The sequence below is a fragment of the Poecilia latipinna genome, unplaced genomic scaffold, assembly GCF_001443285.1.
Source record: "Poecilia latipinna isolate Pla-1442-1.1 unplaced genomic scaffold, P_latipinna-1.0 Scaffold527, whole genome shotgun sequence".
Lineage (NCBI taxonomy): Eukaryota > Metazoa > Chordata > Actinopteri > Cyprinodontiformes > Poeciliidae > Poecilia > Poecilia latipinna.
The window spans coordinates 63556-85315 of record NW_015113143.1 but is presented as its reverse complement, the minus strand read 5'-3'; the positions used below and the strand labels follow the sequence as shown (position 1 = coordinate 85315).

Here is a 21760-nt window from a genome sequence, read left to right as displayed (position 1 = left end):
ATTTCCCCAGGTTACAAAAAAAGGGGGTTTTTAAGGAAAAAAGGGAAAAACCCGGGAAAAAAAAAAAAAAAAAAAAAAAAAAAAATCTTACCAAGTAATTTTGGTCTAGTTTCTAGAGCAAATACCTTATTACACATGAAATATGACTAATTGATTTTAAAGTAGCTTTTCAGCAAGATATAGAGGTTTGTTTCAAGTAAATAATTTCTTAATATTGATGAAAATGTACTAGTTCTATTGGCACACAATTTAACTTATAATGTGGGAAAAATGTCTTGTTATATTATTCATCAATATTAAGGAATTATTTACTTAACATATGCTTCTATATCTTGCTAAAAAGTTACTTGTAAATTAGTTTTGTCTTATTTTACGTTTGCTAAGATATTTGCACTAGAATCTTGACAAAAATGTTTGACAGTAACCTTCAAATTTAAGATTTGATTCATAAGCCAGGGATATTCTCAGACTATGACTACTTTATTTTACAACCTGTTCATGTTCGATGTTTCATAATAATATCCACGGGACGTCTTCGCTCCAATTCTTTTAAATTCACAATGTTAAGCTAACGTCACTACATACACTTCCGGTCTTTCAAAGTAAAAGCTCTTCCTTTTTTTTAGTTAGCTACTTGATCCTAATTAACCTTTTTGAACACAAATGTAAACATTAAGGCCAATTAACAGCATTAATTGAATGTTTTCGCAAGAAGAAAATTATGATAAATGTTCACGTGTTTTAAACTACAAGCGTCCAATTATTTTGTTGATTTGGATGAATGTAAAACTGATCATCGGTAGTGGCAGCAGTAGCAACAATTTAACTTTCTGAAAAATAAAACTATTTCAATACAAAAAGAAAAAAAAAGTGCTTCTCAGAGAGGAATTCACAATAAGGACTTTAAACGGGGATTCTGTGTTCAGCGGTGTGCAGACAGCAGGTACATGCTGCATCTGCAGCTGATGCGGGTCGTGTGCCTTGCAGGCAGAGGCAGAAAGGAGAGTGAGGGTCTGCAGAGCGCCACAGCCTCATGATTAATGCGGCTTTTAGCTGCAGCGGAGCCTGCATGGGCCCCCCTCAAAGCAAACTGGTCGGGGCTGCGCTCATTCATCCCCGACCCCTCTTTACTCCATCAACCAAGACCCGGTGGCTGAGAGGCAGCTGCGGCCCACAGCCCATTGACTACATTTCTGCACTAAAACTTCATCAACGTAACCTCCGCGTTTCGGTCAATTTCACCTTGCTCCCATTGTGCGACGGGCAGGAACCGAACCGATGGGCGCGTAAAGGAAGTTTTTCCCACTGCAAGTTGTAGGCGCAGTATGGCCACATAATGCAATAACCAGGATTAAGGGTGAACTCGTGTATGAAATATAATAAAGAAAGGCCACGAGGTCTAATAGGTTACTGTAAAGTCACACACAGGCTGCCCTGGCCCCGAAGATTTTTTTTTCTTCCCCTACTGGAGGCAGTGGCAGCATCCAACAGTGAAGCACATTGAAGAGCCTGGTAATCAGTAAAGCTGGGTCTCTGAGAGGAGAAGGGGGGGTACAAAGTTAAGATTATCTCGCCTGATTATAAATTATTACGCAGGAAGTGCGGCTGGATCTGCAGGAGAAGGGGAGGGGGCGTCCCGTAACCACACACACCAAAATGCAGCTTTTCTCCCGCCGAAAGACACACAAACGACTCTGACCACTGTGCCAGTGGGAGGGAGTGGTGGGGGTCACTCCTCTTTAACCGCCAAACACACACACCGCACACACACACACACACAGATGAGCGCAGTAGAATCCCGTTGCACCAGCAGTAGTAGTGGATAATTCATTGCAGATAGAGAGGAGCCCCGCACACTGAATCCACAGGCGTCTAAAGTGCGCACACTTTCTTGCACAGCCGTCTTTCAGCGGCTCCGCGTCACTCCCGGCCGTTTGCGCACTTACCTTTGCACTACAGCGAAACTGGGCACAGTTAGTTCCCATTTCGAGAAAAAGGCTGTAAGAATCCAGTCATCCCCGCGTTATCTCCTGCTGCGTTCCTCAGACATCCACAGTGTGTTTCAGCAGGGCCAGTAATCCCGTCTTCCATCCCGGGGAGAGCGCTCCCAAGCTCCCTTACATCTTTTTCCACATTTTCTTACAAAACTATGTCAGGCTTCTTTCAGCGCTTCTTCTTTTTTTTCCCTCTCTTGCTCTAACTCCCCGGTCCTCTGCCCCCTCTTCTCTCCTCTTCCTCTCTGAGGTTGCCTGGTTACCTCTCTCTGTAGGCTGGATCAGACCGCCGGCCGGCAGCCAATCACAAAGCTGGGTTCATCTTAACCCCTCCGCTGCTGAACTGTCCTGATTTCCATCTTTCAAGGGTGGAAGAGGAGGAGGAGGGAATCAAAGGTTTAGAAAACATATGAGACATATAATGAGGAAGAATTGAGAGGGAGGTGCAGATGAAGAGATGGGAACCATCAGATCTTTGAGTCTGGACTGTACTTTGGAAGATGAGTGTACTGTCCAGACTTCACCGTCATCACACGCCCACTCCTTCACTACACATTCATAGTACTACACGCTGACAGAGACGCCAAATAACCAGTCGTGATGCAGCCTTCATCCACTCATTCAGCTAACACTATTGATTGGATCACCACCCACGGTGCAATCATGCAGTCTGCATCAGAGGTGAGTCATGAGTTTGGGAAAAATCACTTCTGACCTTTGTACCAGCACATTTTCCAGATCCTAAACTATGAAAAAGTCAGAGCAACAAAGGGGAAACACAAAGACTAATGCTGTCAACAATGTAATTTATTCATAGTTTGGGGGGAGATCATCAATTCCTTTGAACTTCGCACAGCTGCAAATATCGGTGTATTTTACTGGAACTTTATGTAACAACCTAACACAAAGTGACAAGTAATTGGAAAGTGAAAGCGGTACATTTTGTTCTTACAAATAAAAATAAACGTTTGCTGTACATCTCGAGTCAGTCGAACAATTTTTCACTGCAATTACAGCATCTTTTTTTTTTTGATCTGTTTATTTTAAATATAACAGCTTTGCATATCGAGAAACTGAAATGTTTGCCCATTCTTCTGCTAAGTGAACTGCAATGTACAACTTTATCACTGGTTCTCAACTTGATTCAGGTCTGGACTGACTGGGTCACTGAACACATGAATATGCTTTGATCTAAAATAATGATTTAGATCATTATTTTCCTCTGGCTGAATGTTTCAGGTAATTGTCTGATCGGTAAACAAACTTCCACCTAAGTGTCAAGTCTTTTTCAGCTTCTAAGTTTTCTTACAGGATCGTCCCGTATTCAGCTGCATCTGTGTTTCAACCAACTTTTCTTCCAGTTTAAGAAAAACATAACCTGCATGATCCTGCTTATGCCACATATCGCCATAGTGATGGGGTGTCCGCAGTGATGGGTTGTGTTACTCTTTTGCCACACTGTTCTGGTTTCAGTCTGGCCTCATTTGTCCACAGCACATTCTTCCAGAATGTTTACCCTTTCGCTTTTATAGCTTGTGACAAACTGCACAGAACGTCTTATGGATTTTTTTTTTTTTTTTTAAAAAAAGGTTTGGATTCTTGAAAGTCTTTCATGAAGGCCAGATTTGTGGAGACGAATTGCAAGACTAATTGCCGTCTTGTCCGCTGATCAACGCACGTAGGCTGTGGATCTTTGCAGCTCATCATGGGCCTCTTGGCCTCTTCTCTTAATAATGCTCTGCTTGCCCCGACCGCCTCGGTTGATTGCCATGTCTTGGTATTTGCAGTTGTACATTGCACTTAAAATTGTGTTTGTACAGTGACAGACTGTGAAAATATTAGCAGGGCTCTGTGTTGCCACTAAAATGTACATCCATTTGTGCTTGGTGTGACAACATGGTACTGAGATCTGGTAACTCTAGATCAGTCTTTCTCAAACTGTGGACCCTAAGGTACTGCATGTAAACAACCGCTCATTTGCCGTGATGTGAGTTCAAAGCGCGATGGTACAGTTAGCTTTCCAAAGTATTGTGTGTAAAAATAATAATGGATAAGCGGCTTAAAACGCGGTAACTAAAGAAAAAACAAAAAACCTGAAGATACCAGTGGAACGTTTCTCAGGGTGAGTTGCAGGAACTTTAGATTTTGAACACTATTACGATACATAGTACGCAGATTTAGGTCTGTGGCTGTGCTGAATGCGATAAGACTGTGATGAGGCAGTGACAGAGCTGCGCCCCACGCCGACTAACCGCATCTTAACACCCAAAATAAAATAATTTAATCTGGGCTATGTGCAGGCTGAAAGTAAATGTTTGTTTTTGCAAATGCAATTTTTTTTCTTTTATTATGCTTCTAAATTATAAATAGCTCTCAAATGTTATTGGTGCACACAACACATTTTGGATTTCCATGTGTTTTTTATCATTGGGAAGCTTAGAATCCATGCTGTAAATAACTCAAAAACTCGTTTGTGGTTTTATTGTGGCCAGTCACACTCACAAAGCCACCCTTCACATTAGGAGGAACAAAGACAATGAGTTCAGAGACTCATATCTTCATATCAGGTTGTATATAGTAAGATGTGATTTTGAGTGGCAATTTCAAATTAGGTGGTCCGTGAGTGTTTGTTTGGGGTAACTAACTGCTCTAGATGGATTTTGCAGGTAGATGTAAGAATTGCTCCTTGAACAGAAAATGTGCATCAGGCAATATTTTCAGCGCTCTTGTAACTGTTAGTAAATGGTAAGGAGCCAGGAGATATTTCTTTTTTTTTTTTTTTTTTAAATTTCCGGGGGCATATGTACATATTTGCCCTTTGGCTGTGTTGCAGACACAAAACAGCCAAAGGGTTTTGTTGCTGCATTTAAGGCATAGTGCAATTCAGGATAATTGTGGTAGCTTTAAGGAAATCCAAAAAAAATAAAAATAAAAAGCCGGAGCTTTTTCTTACTCTGAGCCAGAGACCATAATGTGCATAGTCACACCATTCTTCCAGTCTGACAAGGTTAGATAACGGTCTTCTTTGTGTTATGGCTCATTATCCGGCCACAGTGGGAATTTTCCTCCACAAAGTGTGTCGGATGAATGGAAAGCTACTTCTTCCGAATTGAGGAGACTGCTTACCGTATGTGGTGGTGTGAAAGTGAAGCACAGCAAACCTTGCTCAGACCTCAGTCTGTCAGTGCAAAAACTATCAGTAGAGAGAATTTATTCCCTGATATCCAATGTGTAATTACAAAAGACAAGTTATTTTTATTTATTGCTTCTTGAGGCCAGTAAACTTGCTTTCGTCTCTTGTTGACATCAGTACGACTTTACACTTTTAAGTAGCGTAAACATGCCGTCGTACATCTTTTAGTGTGAAATATGTAGAAATGAGTAGGTCATATGTGTAATAACCTACTTTAATAAGAGGTTATTATTATTATTTCAAGGCTTCCACTCATCTTACCAGGGGAGCCAATAATAAAATGTGACCAACATTATATTTGAAGGCATGCAGTGTCTCTACATCCTTCCTGCACAGATCCACTCCTACAATTGCAAAACCTGTTTTAAACATTCATCATTAACCCACCCACTGCTCCTCTGATTTGCTCAAAACCTTCATTCTTGAAACCAGACAACCTTGTGCAGTTTTCCAGCTCTCTCTGTCCTTAAGTCATCTTGTCCCTCACAGTTCTGGCTGTAGTTTACCTTCTCTATCTGTGTAAAGCCCTCCACTCCGGCTCCCTCCCACACTCCAGTATCTTTGCCTTTTCTGCCGTATCTCCCTCCGTGCATATCTGCCTCCCTCGCTTACCTTCTTCTGCTCTCAGTCTCTGTCGCTCTGGCTCAGCTTGGCTGAGCAGATAAAGCCGAGACGTTCATGAAGGCAAGCCAGCAGCTAGCTTTCTCCGTTTCCTCTCTTTCCTGTCATACGAATACACACACACACCTGGGAATGGGATGATGCAATCACATTTGCAAAGGCAAGCAAACACAAGATCTGCTGGTGAATATCCAGATGGATAAAGACTCTGCATTGTACAGGATGAAAGTTCGTCTAATTTCCACACATCTGCAAAAGTGATGGAAAAAGTGAGAAGGAGGAAGAGAAAGACAGGAGCAGAGAGACGGATACAAAACGGGAAGAGAGGGGAAGGAGATGTATGCATCTAATCAGCAAAACGGGTCAAACTCGTTAAAACCAACTCTAATTGCCTGAACGTTGCTCCGCAAAACGTTGCAGTGCAGTGACACCTTGGGTTTACACCAGTTAGATTATCAGAGTCTGAAATAAATCTTAAACTGTCTAACATGTTGACCGGCAATCATGCAGAATGCACAGCCATCAGATTTAATGTAAAACGTGTTTAAATATAGATGAGGACATCGAAGCGGCGAAATCAGACATCAAACAAGTGGATCAGCAAATTAATGATGAGAAGATCTGTACAGCATGCTGCAGTGAAAAGCACTGGCAGCATTTCTAATAAGTTTAACAGGCCAAGACTCCCATATTAGATGGCAAACACATTTTACCAGTGCCATAACCACACAGTCATTCAGCTTAAATTAATTTGAAGTCATGTTGTAATGTAAATCCAGATCTGTTACATTTTAACTTCTTGAGTGTAAATGACAGTGAATTCTGACCTATGCAAAATAAATCATCACTTAAAGCATTTTATGTCCTAGTTTAGAAAAGACCTGCTGACAATTAATCATTGAAGCAAATAAATTTACTGTTTAATTCATTTTTTTTTGTTAAAACATATTGGAAAAATAAGTTGATTTTAATGGAAATTCAAAGTGGTGGTTATAATGCAGTTGTTTTTTTTTCATATTTCACATTGATGGGGGTGTAATTGTTGTTTACAAAACAAAACAAAACAAAAACAAAATATTGGTGGATTACTCCTGAGCTGGTGATGTCAAAGTTAGACAAATTATCATCCGGCTGGACTGAAGCAACAGCCACAGGAAAACACCCATGGGACGCAGCATGGGACATTAGCTGCTACACCTTATTAAAGCTCTAATCGAGGCTGTGTGCTCCTGTTCTTAACCAGCCTTGTTATATTCAGAAATAGCCTGCAGCGGCTGGATGACATTGCAATTAAACAACTGCAATCAGTTGATGGCTGGGAATGAGACGGTCACCTCTTCACAGATGTCAATACGTCTGGAGGTGAATTTGGGAAACCTTGTTGACGAGATTAAGATTCACTTTGACCCAACAATGCAACGACCTATCTATTGTCTTCACGATGAAATTAAACTTGGAAAAGTATTCTTACCCCAAGAAGTTCTACATTACACATTTTATGTAGATTTTATGTAACAGACCAACACAAAGTAGTGCAGTGAAGTGGAAATGTATAACAATGTGTTTTGTGTTCTAAGCATGTTTTAATCCTTTATCCACAAATGTAAACAACTAAAAATCTACTAAGATATAGTCGTACACCTGATGGACAAGAGAATGGATCAGAAATGAAGCTGAGAGACCCATGACTGATGCTAAAAATCCACTTTTGGTTTTGCACTTTGCAAATCTAGAGTTTATCGACAACCAGCGAGAAGAAAGTCATGAGAACACCTGATTACTTCGTAGCAGACGTGGAAAAAGGATGAGAAGTTTAAGTTTTTCTGGTGATAGTCGTCTTTATTTACAGTAATCCGACAGGAAGCAAGCAGAGAGAGAAGAGTGGATGACATGCTGCAAGAGTCTCAAGGTTGGGAATTGGACCCCAGATGGCCGTTTACGGCACTAATAGCCTGTGTATACGGGGGCGTTGCTCTGCAGCTACGCCACATGGCACCTCTGAAATTAAGCTTTTCAGCCCACATGTAAAACACTATGTGTGGAGGAAAACCAACACTGCAAGTCACCCATGTACAATGTGGAACACAGTGGCAGCAGCATCATGCCCTGGGGGAATCCTTATTTGAGAAAGCAAAAGGAAGCTGATCAGAGTTGATGGGAAGACAGAAAGAGCTAAGAGCCAAGTCATGAAGGAAGACTTGATAAAAAGGAGGACATTTCCAAAAACTGTTTACACTTCACCAATACACGCTACTTTTTGCTAGTCTATGATCCTGATAACGTATTTTGAAATTTGTGGTTCTAAAGAAGATGTTCAACTTGTATGAATATTTTTTGCAAAGCGTTCCACAGACTTATACATTTATTTACGGTGAGGGGTTGGAAGGGTGTGCGTGTGTGTGTGTGTGTGTGTGTGTGTGTGTGTGTGAGTGTCACACTTGAAGAATATAGGAGGAAAAAAGGTAGCGCAAGAAGCAGACATAACAGAAGACAAGACATCACAGCACACCCACAGCTATCAAAGCACGACACTACTGATGTGTGCGAGAGCAACTCAGATACATCAGCATATCAAGAGGGTTGACACATGTGAAGAGAAAAAAAAAGCACGTGAAGAAGAGAGAAGGTTCACGAGAGGGAAGCGAGGCAGATTTAAAACGATGGATGTGCACGCATGAAGAGCGACTTCAGACATCATGACAGGTTGTTCGAGCTGAACTCTTTATATGTAAATACAGTTAGAAATGGAAAATAGTGGCAGGGAAGTAGCTAGGAACAAATAAAAAAAATCAGAGGTGACAGATTGACTTGTGTGATGCTGATTAACGTACAGGAGAAGGAGTTGGTGTGCATGCGTGCACTTGAACTCGCAGAGGGCAAGATATGAAGATGTGCTCTGCTGAAGTGTCTCAAATGTTTATGATTTTTATCTGTGCATCTTTCAGGGCTTCTGCCTTTTGGGAGGATCCATCACTCCTAATCATGTTTCATTAATGGGGATGTCTTGTGGAAAAAAAAAAAAAAAGAAATCCCTTTTTTTTGCTTCACATCATTCTGTATCTGCAGTCGATAACAAGTCATGATACCAACAGAAAAAAAAATAAACTCAGTGCTGCGACTTTGTTCAGGTCCGCCTTGGTTCAAAAAGTGTGCCGTTCAGTGAGAGCGTGTGAAAAATAAGCGTCTTTACAAAGTCGGAGCTGAATTATTCTGCCTGCACGTCTTCATCTCCACCCACTGCTTGAGGTCGACCCTTTGAGGTCCGCCCTGAATATTCTCTTTCATTCTATGTAATAGAACAACCAAGCATGCTTCACTTGTGGAAATGTTCAGTTGCTGGTTGTATTTATTAGCATGAATTCTTACATCAACCCACAGCTTTCCAAGATATGAGCCCAAAGGATTGACTTTTTCTTTTAGCAGGAAGTGTGGAAAAAAACAATCTTTTCCAGTGTTGCAAAGTTTATGGTTGGACTTGCGAAGAAACGTAAATTTGAGGAACTATACCGCCTGGTATTATTCTAATTACTTTTGACTTCTTTGCTGCCTTGTGTCGATATCACTAAGGGCTGATGTGATGAAGTTTATGCAGACAGGCTTCTTGTTCCCGACTCCGGTTACTATTAATTTATGGCCGACTGTCTGCCAGGCTTCATACTCAATAGACATCATGACAGAGTGAACTCACTACTCCTTGCTTCGGCACAAATATGCACCAATATCTTCTTCATTCAATGGCACCTAAAAGTCAGAACCACTAAGAAGTATTCTAGTATTATGAACTAACTGAACCAGAGTTGTGAATTTCAGTCATGTGTCTCAAATTTAATGACCAGATGAAATTATAAAAAAACTTTATTGACCCATTATACTGATTAGATGCATACATTTCCTTCGCCTCTCTTCTCCTTTTGTATCCTCCTCTGTGCTCCTTTGGACTCAAACTTGAACAACTTTAATGATTTCTCAACTCAATTCCTTCAACAGCTAAAGGCAAACTTGATATCATACACAAAAGTGTGATAAAAAGAAAAAGTGCTAGGCGTACAACAATGGAGTCATGCCAGCTGGGTGCTTCAGCCACTTCATGCACTCTTTTTCTTCTTTTGTTGCTACAACAAACACGATGCACCTATTGTAATGTTCACCTGCTTTTCTCAAGTATCCTACAATGATGGCAAAGAAGTCCTTTCATCAGCACACGTGTACAAAGTTGGCAAAAGAAAAAAAAATAGCTTCACATAGCATTATTCAAACAACAGGGAGGCTATTATGCACCATAATGTTCAGCTCCTTTCAATAAGATATTAGATCCATAAAAAAATCTAGTTTTTCAGACTGATTCTTAATTGCAAACCTGTATATAGGGATGTTTCAACATTAGTACGGGATGGCAGAGGTGCCACAATTCTTTGGGAATTGTGTTGGCAGATGAACCCAGCGCAAAATTCTTGCTTCATCAAAATCTGATGAAGCAACTGTGAAGTCTTCCTTAAATTTGTAAAAGTGATTTTTCTTGAAAAAATAAAACTGTTTTTACAAGCCCACCAACACTTTCCTCCAAAATCCACATAAGAAAAGTGAGTGACATTTATTAAAGTAGATGAACAATAAAAGTCACATTTCTCATCCTAAACTAAAAATGTTCTTCCTGTCCAAAACATTTTTTGCCTCAGAATTATGACAATTTACTTCTTGACATAGTTGAGAGCGCAGCGCAGTTTAGACATTGGCGATGTAAGATATGGCTGGCATAGTCAGCAACCAGTCGGATTATTTGTGACAATGAATTTCCTCGGGTGAAAGAAATGTTGTTTTAGCGTTTTTACTGTTTATGTGTCCTCTGTCAGGAACATACTAAATAACCAATAACCCGTCTGTCCTAACTGACCTCATGAATGTTTGCTGATGATAATTATCTGCAGACAAAGACTCATTTTTATGCATTCTCTGAGCCAAATTTTATCAGCCTTTCCAATCACTACGCATTTAGCATAACACTGAGGTGACTTTATCGGGGCAAACGACATGTTATTCTGGGAAAACTGTGGATAGATCATACAGTTTTAGTAATGTAATTGAAGATGTTCTTGGAATAATATTTGTTACATCACTGAAGTACTGCAAAACCTTTACATGTAGACTTTCTGCTGCTTCCATTCAATGCAAATGTGTTTTAAACAGTTAGTGCAGGAACCCCTAGTATGAAATATTGTGGTTACTCAGTAATGCCTTTCAGGATTGTAGTTTATTCACAATTTCTGTTGTAAGAGTCATTCATTAATGTGGCGAATCACAAGTGGATCAGCTGACCAGAAAGAGCTTTTAAAACTCTGAGCAGGGTGCCAGTTTTGTAAGATTTCAAGGTACTGCCCTCACTCTGAACAGGCTGCAAAACAATTATTGTATTAGGAACTGTTGGATATTTTGTCAATACTTAAATATTTTGTTACACCTTGATGTCTCAGTTGGTATCTTTTTTTTTTCTTTTACAAAGTTTATTATGCTAATGTTTCAATTTTGAAGACTTGTGAGCACTTTCAATGTTTTTTTTTTAAAACTGGCTAAAGTAAAAAAAAAAAAAGAAAGAAAAAAAAAGCGCTATTATACATTTGTCATTTGCAAATGGATACAGGTTCTTTGAGCCACAAGTCTGAATCCAACTGAAAAAGAAAATTAAAACTAATATGTTATTACTTTATGTAACGCTGTCCCATGTCTTTCATTTTCTTGAAAACCACATTTAACATCTACATAACACGAGTCGTTATGGTCTTGACTCCAGACCCTGGTGGGTTGTGAATGTTTTAGACAAGAGGATTGTGAACATATTTTTTTTTTCTTCCAATAGGCATAAAAAACAATAATTATGTACCAATGTAATGAATGTACACATGCAATAAAACAGAAGCATAATTAAGGTCTGAAAAGTAATTAGAAAAGTGTCATGATCCGTGGTTTTCTGTGTGTTTTTGAGTTTTTCAATGTGTTCCTGTTTCCCTGTGAGTCTCTGTCCTGTCCTCCCCGTTGATTGCTCCCCAGGGGTGTCTCATTCCCTTAATTACCCCGTGTGTATTTATACCCACCTGTTGTCTGTGTTCCTCGTCGGGTCCTTGTCAATTGTCAAACGTTGCAGTCTGCGTCTGTCCGTCTTCCCAGTTGTACTGGTTAAGTCCTGTGTCAACGTCAGTTCCAGTTGATTTAGTCTTCGTTGTCAGTTGCTACCGGTGCTTAACTGCGTGCTAGTTGTTCCCGCCGTGCTGCCTGATTTGGACTATGTGAACTACATTCATCATTAAATTCATATTCATCATTAAATTCATCTTCACCATAACCTGGGTTCTCTGCGTCATCTCCTCACCACTTCAACCCCACCTTATGACAAAAAGGTTAGTGGCAGAGAAAGATAGCGGGCTTCACTCGAAGTTGAATGAGGCAGCGTTTTCACCTCAGCGCCATGAGTAAATGCCGATTTGTTGTCCAAGAAATAAAGCTGTTAATGAGGCTTTGTTTGTCAAAGCTTTCTTTTCTTTTTTCCTGGGAAACATTTTCACTTTACAGCTGCAGACAATACATAATGCAGAAAAAGTAATTAATGGTTTTGCTTTAGTTGCGTAACTATTAGAAATACTAATAGATTTGTTATGTTTTGGACTGTCTGATCAGCAGACATGCTGCAAATCAATACAATTGGGAACACTGTAATTAGCACTGACCATTGTTTTAATAACCCCACCAACAAAGGCAACATCCACATTTTTTGAAAGGTGCGTTATTCAAGACCAAACAATGAGCCATATGTTTTCTTTTATTAATTTGTTAATGAGCACAAAACAGGTCTTTAGATGAAACGTAATCTGGCCAACAGCAAAGTTAAGGAGTCATTTTAACTTTCAAGTCTTTCACATCAATTCAGAGTCAAGACTCGCGTCTCCCGCAACTTGAATTAACATGATAATCAAATCCATAACACCCAGCACCCCTCTAACGCTGCATTAAGTTAACACCTGCTTATCCCCGTCTCCGTATTGACCACTGCTGTGTCATATCATGCACTAAATATGGTTTGGAGGGCTTTCTTCTCAAGCTGGAGAATTTTTGATAGTATTGGGAAAGCATTTTCTAAATCCACATTTAAAACCCACTGTCAATATTTTCAGCTAGAGGCGTCCGTAATGTGGCAGCTAGCTTAACGGAGAGACAATGTAGGAAACGAGTTTTGTTTTGTTAGGATGGACGTATACACATCGTGATTTTTGTTCCATTTTCAGACATGTTTCCAGTCATCCAACAATTCCTGCGATCGTGTGTTGTGCATCGTGTAGAAATACAGGGGCTGGCGAGAAGCGACCTCACAACAGTGGCTGTTTCTGATATGGGCGACATGGGCACTCCCCTCCAGAGTGACCACAGCTTCTTGGTTAATTTATTGAGTAATTACGCATCCCGTTTAACTACGAGGGCAGCCATGTCAGGGTTACACTTGTACACTATGCTTTCCTAATTTTGGATGATGGATTTAACAGAGGTCAATTAAATGTTCAAAGCTTGGGAAATTGTTTTACCAATTCCTCCACAGCCGTCTGCTCATTCCTGATGCTGCTTGTTCACTAATAATGTTCTATATGAACCAGAAGAGCTGGATTTAAACTCGTATCAATCTAGACAGGTAGATTTTATGCAGAGGGATTATAGCAAGGTGGACTGAAGTCGTATGCATGCACAATTTTCAAATTTCATTTGTTTTTAGTAGAAATAACTTTCACAAGACACTGTAGCAAATTAATGTCTGTCCAAATTTACAGAGAACACAACCTGCACAGAAAATACATATTGTAAAGGGAATTAAATCAAGTGTGTACATGTAGTGTGTGTGTGTGTGTGTGTGTGTGTGTGTGTGTGTGTGTGTGTGTGTGTGTGTGTGTGAGTATTGCTTGGAGCAAAGAGGCTTAAACTTGAAGAAGAGGGAAGGAGCCCAGTGGAGGTGGAAGAAGTCAAAGTTTCGTAGTTTCCTTGTATTCCCAACATTTTAAATAATGCAGAATGAGCTATGTCTCAGGGACGTTGTCTTCATTTATTTTTAACAGGCTCAGTTACACAGCAGTAGTCCAGATTTCTTTCTCTCCCTCTGCGTTGGAAATGTGTGTTTGAGCTTACGGGCCGATGCCAATGTGTGTATTTTGCGTGATAAACACACCTTTTAGTTGAGGTCACAAAGAACAGGCAGGTTAATGGCTTGCTGCTAATTGGTTTTTGATTGCTGGAGTTAATTAAAGTTTTAAGGCCCACACTAAAAAAGAAGGAATTCAAAACGAGAAGTCCTTTGGTTAACAAATATAAACTTTTACACAATTTGCTTTGACAGAAAATTAGTCCAAGAAAAACAAGTCACTCATGAAACCATCACAGTTTTTAATCAATGGTGCTGGAGGATGAAGAATCTCCACTAACTAAACTAGCGAGTTTCTAACAAGTTTCCACTGCTGCATCTGCACACAAACTTCAGTTTCACTTACCCTGACTCCATGTAGCTCAGACAAATATACACTAAAATGCTTCTGTTAGTTTATAAACCACTGAAAAGCTTAGTACTAAAACAGACCTGCTGTCATCAACCCTCCAAGCCTCTCAGGTCTTCTGGGTCTGGGCTACTCTGCACCCTCAGAACCAGAACCCAACATGGAGAAGCAGCATTTGTTTTTTTTTCTGCTCCACTAATCTGGAGCAAACTTCCAGAAAAGTGCAAAACTGAACATTTCAAGCCTTATAACCCACCTGTTTAGCCAATAAATTAATAATAAGTGAAACATAAACTAATTCTAGCTTGGATTGACACTTTTCAGTACTTCTGTTTAGTTTCCCACTGCTACATAATGCTTTTTTTTTTTTTTATCATGCTTTGTCGGTGAAATATGCTATTCAAATAAACTTGACAAACTTGATTTATTTCTTTCAAGCTTTACCAGCCGGTGCGTAAACCAAGTTAGTGCCTGACTCTACAGCTATTTTCTTATTTTAAATACTAACAAGACAGAGATCCCAAGCACAGCCACTGGAGAACTACACTCTAAAGCCAAGCAGGTTGTTGTTTCTGTTTATTCAGCCAATATGTTCAGTGTACAAAATCTAAAAGCGAGATTTGATTCAGCTTTAGGCTTTGACCAACAGAATTCCACTTCTTGTTCTCGTTTCCTTTATTTAAGAAATATCTCTAAACTATGTGATCTGGTTTTCCCTTTAGAACAACATGGAATAATCCATAAATGTTCTGTTACAGCTTAAATTATTATAACAGCAAATTCATCAGTCTGGAGAGATCAATGCTCTCACAGTACCAAGCCACTCAGGACGCAGCAATGGATCTCCTGACTAAATCTAGTAAAAAATAAAAAAATAAAAAAAAAACTCACATTGCAGTTATCATGTACTGGTTCCTGGCAAAATTTAGAATTCGTTTTAAATTACTTGCACTCACCTTCAGAGCTCTAAATGCTCAGGATCCTGATTATTCATGTCAGCTTTTATCTAACACGCTGCTGCTTGTTGCCCTCCACCTCAGACTCTGAATCTGTTAGCTGGTCCTCATGCGAGGTTACAAACTAAAGTAAGGCCTTTAAAGTGTGCACCTCATTAGACGTGGAACAGAAATTGCTGACTCTGTGGATGCCTTAAAAGAAAAAGCTGGAAACCTTGTTTTACAATGATTTTATGTGACCTTTTTTTTTCTGACAAACTTTAAATCACTTGTACAAAAAGGTTTGTGGTTTTCATTTAATCTATGTCATACAGTGCTTTGCGATTCTGTGGATGTTAAAAACAAACATCTTCCTCAACTTTTCGTCTCTCTTGCTTATAACATTTTTCTGTTTACAAAGTCAAGCCCATGTCTGCCAAATCATGACACAAGGTGTTCTTAGGTTTTCACAATTGCTTTCCCCTTTGACGCCGTGCAACACAAGGCTGCAACCAAGGACACAGCAGGAACTCCAGTCCTCAGTGTGCTTTCTGGTGCTTCACGCAGCTGCTAACTGCATTGAATAAGAACACACGGTCAGCACCCAGTTGATGAAACCCTCTAGCCTCCACCTCAGCCTGAACTCGCCACATATGTATACCTGTGCTGCAGGGAGAAAAGTGTGTTTTTGTGCCAGCATGAGTCTGTGTGCACTTAGGTGGGTGAGTGAGGGGAGCCCGAGGCTCATTGTTCATCTCAGTGGGTATAAATAGAAAAATAGAAAGCCAGGAATGTACAGGCATCATCATGTCTGAGAGAAAGAGAGAAAGCTAAAAAAAAAATAAAAAATATCAGATCTGAGAGCAGATGGATTCAAGGCTATGGAAATCCTTTCATGTTATGTGTTTTAATGCAGCGTCTGTCAAGGTGCTCTGGACTCTGCATGACAGGCTGCAGCGATTCTGAAGGAAACAACATGAAACGCTAGTTCTTTAGTGGTCTTTTGGTCACGTAGACACAAAGGTTGCCTTTATGGTGTTACAATATCTGTCTAATACACTCCTTGTTTTCAGTAAACTCTTGTAAAATTGATTTGTATCTGATGTCTGACACATTTATTGTAGTGCTGGTGATTTGAGCACTCAGATAGAATGGAGGCACTGAAATCTAATTAGTTATATTTAACAAAAAGTACATATTACCAAAAAAAAAAACCTCAAACAACATTAGGAGAGGATCTGACAGTTTGTCAGCAAAAAGAGAAACCAGGAGTATTTGACGGAAACAGAATGAATGGAAAATATGGCAACTACTTACAATCTATGAGCAGCTGTAAATTGCAACAACTGAAAGAACCTGGTGGAAGTAAAATACACAATGCAGAATAACTACTCCACAAAATTAAACTAATTAGTGGCATTGTATTTGCAAAATAAACTTTTATTTTAGCTTTATATCATGTTATAATTTTATTCCCTCTTCAAAAACATACATAGTGTTGCTTTGATTTTGTTAGTGCATGTTTAAGAAAATATGGTACATCTTAAAGCAACTAATGACAGTGTTAATTTTTAGCTGTTTTCAGTGCATCGTTTTGCAATAATCATTCCCTCTGTGCCTCACACAGACAGTGTTTGTCTGTATGCTTCCCCTGAGAGAAGCTTACTGTCCTCATCCTGGTCATGAGGACAGAAACAACAGCTATACACCATGCATGAGAGCTGCATAAGACTCTGTGCTTCAAGACAGTTGCTGGGCACTGTACCCATTATTGATCTGCAGGAGAAAAAAAAACCCAAAAAAACAAACTACAACACGCCAATTTCTTATTAATGTTTGACCTCTAGATAACAGGATTAATTATTTACAGCTGTAAGTTTACAAGCAGAATATGCACCGACAGAGACACATTCATCAACCAATTGTACATGCTGGTAGTGTTGGCATTTAAAATATCTCTGCCCAGATGACAAAGCAGTAGATCTGCTGCAGCACCTTAATGGTGATCCTGTGGTGTAAACCTGAGCTCTGGCCAGTGAAAATGCTGCCTCTGGGACTGAACTGGGCTGGTAGAGACGCATTGCTGACTGAGGAGTCGCAATGATTTCTTCAACAAGTCCTCCTGCTGCTTAGGCATCAGGAAATGTGACAGTAGCTGTTGCTGCCCCACTTCTAAAGACCATCTGATCTCCTAATAACTAAAGTAAGACATTACTTAATGATTCAACAAGGAAGGCACCAATTTGTTTCATTTTGCAAACATTAAACGGCAGCTAAATTACTACGGTTAATATCTGGGGTAACCTTACTTCAAGTAGACAAAAGTCTAACTTTACTCATTGAGATATTAAATCTACTTTAGGGATTTTGTTTCATAAATAGCTGAGAAAACCAGATGCTTGTGTGAGGCTGACAGAACTATTCTGCTCTGAACATCGGACAGCAAAGCAACATCTTACAGTGGGGGACGAATAAAAACATGGATTTGGTGGGAGAACGTTTTGTCTCAATTTGTTTAATGCTGAGAACTAAAAGAGACATGACATCGACCCATCAGAGGCGAATGCCTACCTGGTCTTCACCACACCTGGTGTCCATGTTGTTGTTCCTCAAAGAAGGACAAAGCCCCTAAAACAGAGAAACGTAGAGAGAGAGGGAGAGAGAGGGGGGGAGGGGGGAGGGAGAGAGGGAGGTATAACATTAAGAAAAAGCACTTGTCAGGTGGCCCATTAGAGGACCATTACAATACCAATCTCTGCTCCCCATCTTTCCTTTTCACAGTGTGCGTGTAATTCTCTTGGTGTGCCTCTAGTCACCAGCGGGGAGATGAGATCATTACCTGTGACTGCGAGGCTAATGTCAAGCGCGGCCTAAAAACACACTTGCACACACACACACACACACACACACACACGCAAGCATACACGCAGGCCGACTAAAGAGAATAATGTGGCTCTGCCTCAGTAACAAAACTATGGTGACCGCAGGGCTCGTCTCCATTTGGATAAGGCGGCCCGTTTTACAACCCGCTTCCAACAGCATCAGATGAGAGAAACAGGAGGATGCAGAGAGGAGGGGTATGACAGACGGATGAGTAGAAGAGTATCTAATTGGAGACATGGTGGGAACAAATAGCCTCCTCTCTCTTTATGACAGACGGGGTGCGGAGGGTAGGGGGGAGAAGTCCTCATGCAGTACACAAGGAAAAAGTACAGCTGCAGAGAGGATGTTGCTCAGAATGTGGCTATTAGCAGTCATGGGAGCTGGTATGAAAGAGGAGTGGGTATGCAAAGGCAGGAAAGGTGGAAGTGGGTCAGGAGGTGACTGACCTGGGCGCTAATTAACTTCACCATCAGCCCCACAGCTCTTATTTCATGTTGCATGCTGAATCCTAGCAGATGTTACTGCTACATCAAAGTGCAAAGCAGAAAGGCACACCAAGGCTTCCCTTCATGCACCAACCTCACATCCATACAACAGGAGGGTCTTTTTTTTATAAATAGATTTAACTTGTGATTTAAAATATTTCAGCTATAGTTTTTTTTTTGTTTTTTTCTTGGTAAACACAAATCCATCTATTAGCCGCTCTGTGTCCGCCCTCTGCTTCACTGTTGTAGGTAGAAAAACCACCAGCCATATTGTCTAATTTTGTCTTGTTTTTCTTCTGAAGTAACTTGGTGGAAGTTATGACCAACCAATTTAATTTTTGTTATGGCCATAGTATAGTGGACTACAATCAAGTGGTGACGCAGAAATGTAAAGCTGAATGTCCTCATCACAGATATGCTGTAGTGCTTCCAAACAGAAGCTCGATGATTATATAGAAGTTGAGTGAAAGCAGCTGTAGAATGAAGCTCTTTGTTGGTCTCCATTTATAATTATAAAATGACACAATGAACTCAGAATCTGAGGAACAAGAAGTGACCCAGTCTTGGCCCTGTCTCAGACAGACCTGTCCACTGTTCCAACACATCTCGCAGAACAAGACAAGATTCAACACAAACATGAGTGAAGCTCGCCCTGTGATGTGCAACAACATAAAATATGTGATGTTTGCTGCACTTTATCAGCTTCTGGCTGTTGTATATGGATTCAGAAAAGTTTAATTGTACAAATGTTCACAGAAAAGCAGAAAGGCATTTATAGAAGTTGTTTCAGAAGAAACATAAGAAATGACTATTAACACTTATTGCTCTTGCTAATCCTGTGGTGCATAAGGGTATTGTGTTTAGGATATCCGTCATTATTTCTAATTTCTTCTGTTCAACTTTATTTCATGCTAAAAGCCATAAACATGATGCTACATATTTATTACAGCACCTATAAAGTAACTAAGAAAAATAAATGTTCACTACACATCATAAAATAAACAGAGGTTCATCCTTTTGTTGATGTGCTGCTATAAAGTGCAGCAGAAAAGTGTCAGGAATCCTTTCATTCCCCACATTAATCTGCATGTAGGATGCAGTGACTGTTACAGCCCTCTGCTATCCCAGTAGTTCAGTCGATGTAACAGACTATCTTCATTCCCATTTCTTAAACACCACATTAAAATTAGTTGTAAGTGCAAAAAAAGGGAGCAATTTAGGAAATACAGAACTTCCCAGACGTGTCCAAACGTGCACAATCACATCATGTTTCTCACATAATTATCTAAGGGTTGTGTAAAAAAAAAGCACAAAAATATGAAATATTAATCCCACATTTATTATGGAGAAAGCAGAATATGAAATGAATTAATCATGGCGTACTTGGCTGTCCAGATTTTTATCCTTCCTTCTTTATCTGCCTTTGTGTGATGTGAGGATGCTTGGCAGGAAATTAACAGTGGCCTATGAAAGACCATTACAGATGTACGTGACTGTGTGTGTGTGTGTGCGCGCGCAAGTGTATCTTTGTGTAATGATCACCCCATTTAAGGTCTATACGTCTACTGCTTATCTTATGTGTCGTATATGTGCAGTTAAGACCAACCATGTTTTATCCATTAGTCCATTTTGGGGCTTGGTGGGGGAGCTGATCTCATGCAAACAGTCGTCTGATGCGGCTTGTGCCATGAAAACAAGCTATGAATGAAAATACTACTTTGATGATGCTACAGCGATCTTAGAATAGATTGGGGCTGCAGGCACAAACAACACTGAACTCTGGATAACCCAACTGACAGTTCTCATGATTTTACATGCAGGGCACGGCGGTGCCGGCGCGTGGGGTGGAGTGTCCGACTCATGAACGGAGACTTTACTCCTCGTCACAGCCGTCACGGGTTCGAGTCCCAGCTTGTTGACCTTTGCCAAACGTCTTCCCCTGCTCTTGCAATCCACTTTCCTGTCGATCTACTGTGAAATAAAGGCCACTAGAACAAAAATAATCCTTTAAAAAAGATTTGGCATGCATTCTTCTTTAATTTCAAACGTTTTTGCACGCAGACGCATGAAGACAGCATCATTTGACCTCGTTTTATAAACGAATTTAATCCAAGCTCCTGTTGACAATTTGGTAATATTATCAAAGTGCGGTGAAAAATTAGGAGCATAATGGTACATATGACGAGAAGTAATGGATAGAAACATGCATTTTAATGCAGAGTGACCTGAAAAATAAAACTGAACTGTTCAAGGTGCGCATAGGCAGAAAGACGCTTTCATGAAATCAGAGATGAGGTTAAGATTGTTCCAAGAAAAATGTCAGTAGAGCAGAAAAAGTTTTCAAATACCAGCTGCTACTGACAGAATGTTGCCAAGGCAGAGGAGGAGTANATTAAACTAATTAGTGGCATTGTATTTGCAAAATAAACTTTTATTTTAGCTTTATATCATGTTATAATTTTATTCCCTCTTCAAAAACATACATAGTGTTGCTTTGATCTTGTTAATGCATGTTTAAGAAAACATAGTACATCCTAAAGCAACTAATGACAGTGTTAATTTTTAGCTGTTTTCAGTGCATCGTTTTGCAATAATCATTCCCTCTGTGCCTCACACAGACAGTGTTTGTCTGTATGCTTCCCCTGAGAGAAGCTTACTGTCCTCATCCTGGTCATGAGGACAGAAACAACAGCTATACACCATGCATGAGAGCTGCATAAGACTCTGTGCTTCAAGACAGTTGCTGGGCACTGTACCCATTATTGATCTGCAGGAGAAAAAAAAACCCAAAAAAACAAACTACAACACGCCAATTTCTTATTAATGTTTGACCTCTAGATAACAGGATTAATTATTTACAGCTGTAAGTTTACAAGCAGAATATGCACCGACAGAGACACATTCATCAACCAATTGTACATGCTGGTAGTGTTGGCATTTAAAATATCTCTGCCCAGATGACAAAGCAGTAGATCTGCTGCAGCACCTTAATGGTGATCCTGTGGTGTAAACCTGAGCTCTGGCCAGTGAAAATGCTGCCTCTGGGACTGAACTGGGCTGGTAGAGACGCATTGCTGACTGAGGAGTCGCAATGATTTCTTCAACAAGTCCTCCTGCTGCTTAGGCATCA

The 21760-nt window shown here is 40.1% G+C and overlaps 1 protein-coding gene across 8 annotated transcripts in view; it reads right to left on the bottom strand.

Moving 5' to 3' along the window:
* dab1a (DAB adaptor protein 1a) overlaps positions 1 to 17892 on the bottom strand; it is a 130692-nt gene extending 112800 nt beyond the window's left edge. For 4 of the 8 annotated variants that reach the window (XM_015040792.1, XM_015040789.1, XM_015040788.1 and 1 more), the window contains exon 1: positions 1947 to 2250. The gene's annotated coding sequence lies outside the window, so the exon portion shown is untranslated. Of the gene's footprint in view, positions 1 to 1946; positions 2252 to 17833 lie in introns of those variants that run through there. The other 4 variants (XM_015040796.1, XM_015040795.1, XM_015040794.1 and 1 more) reach the window with 2 other exon arrangements.
* Positions 17893 to 21760: the final 3868 nt, after the last annotated feature.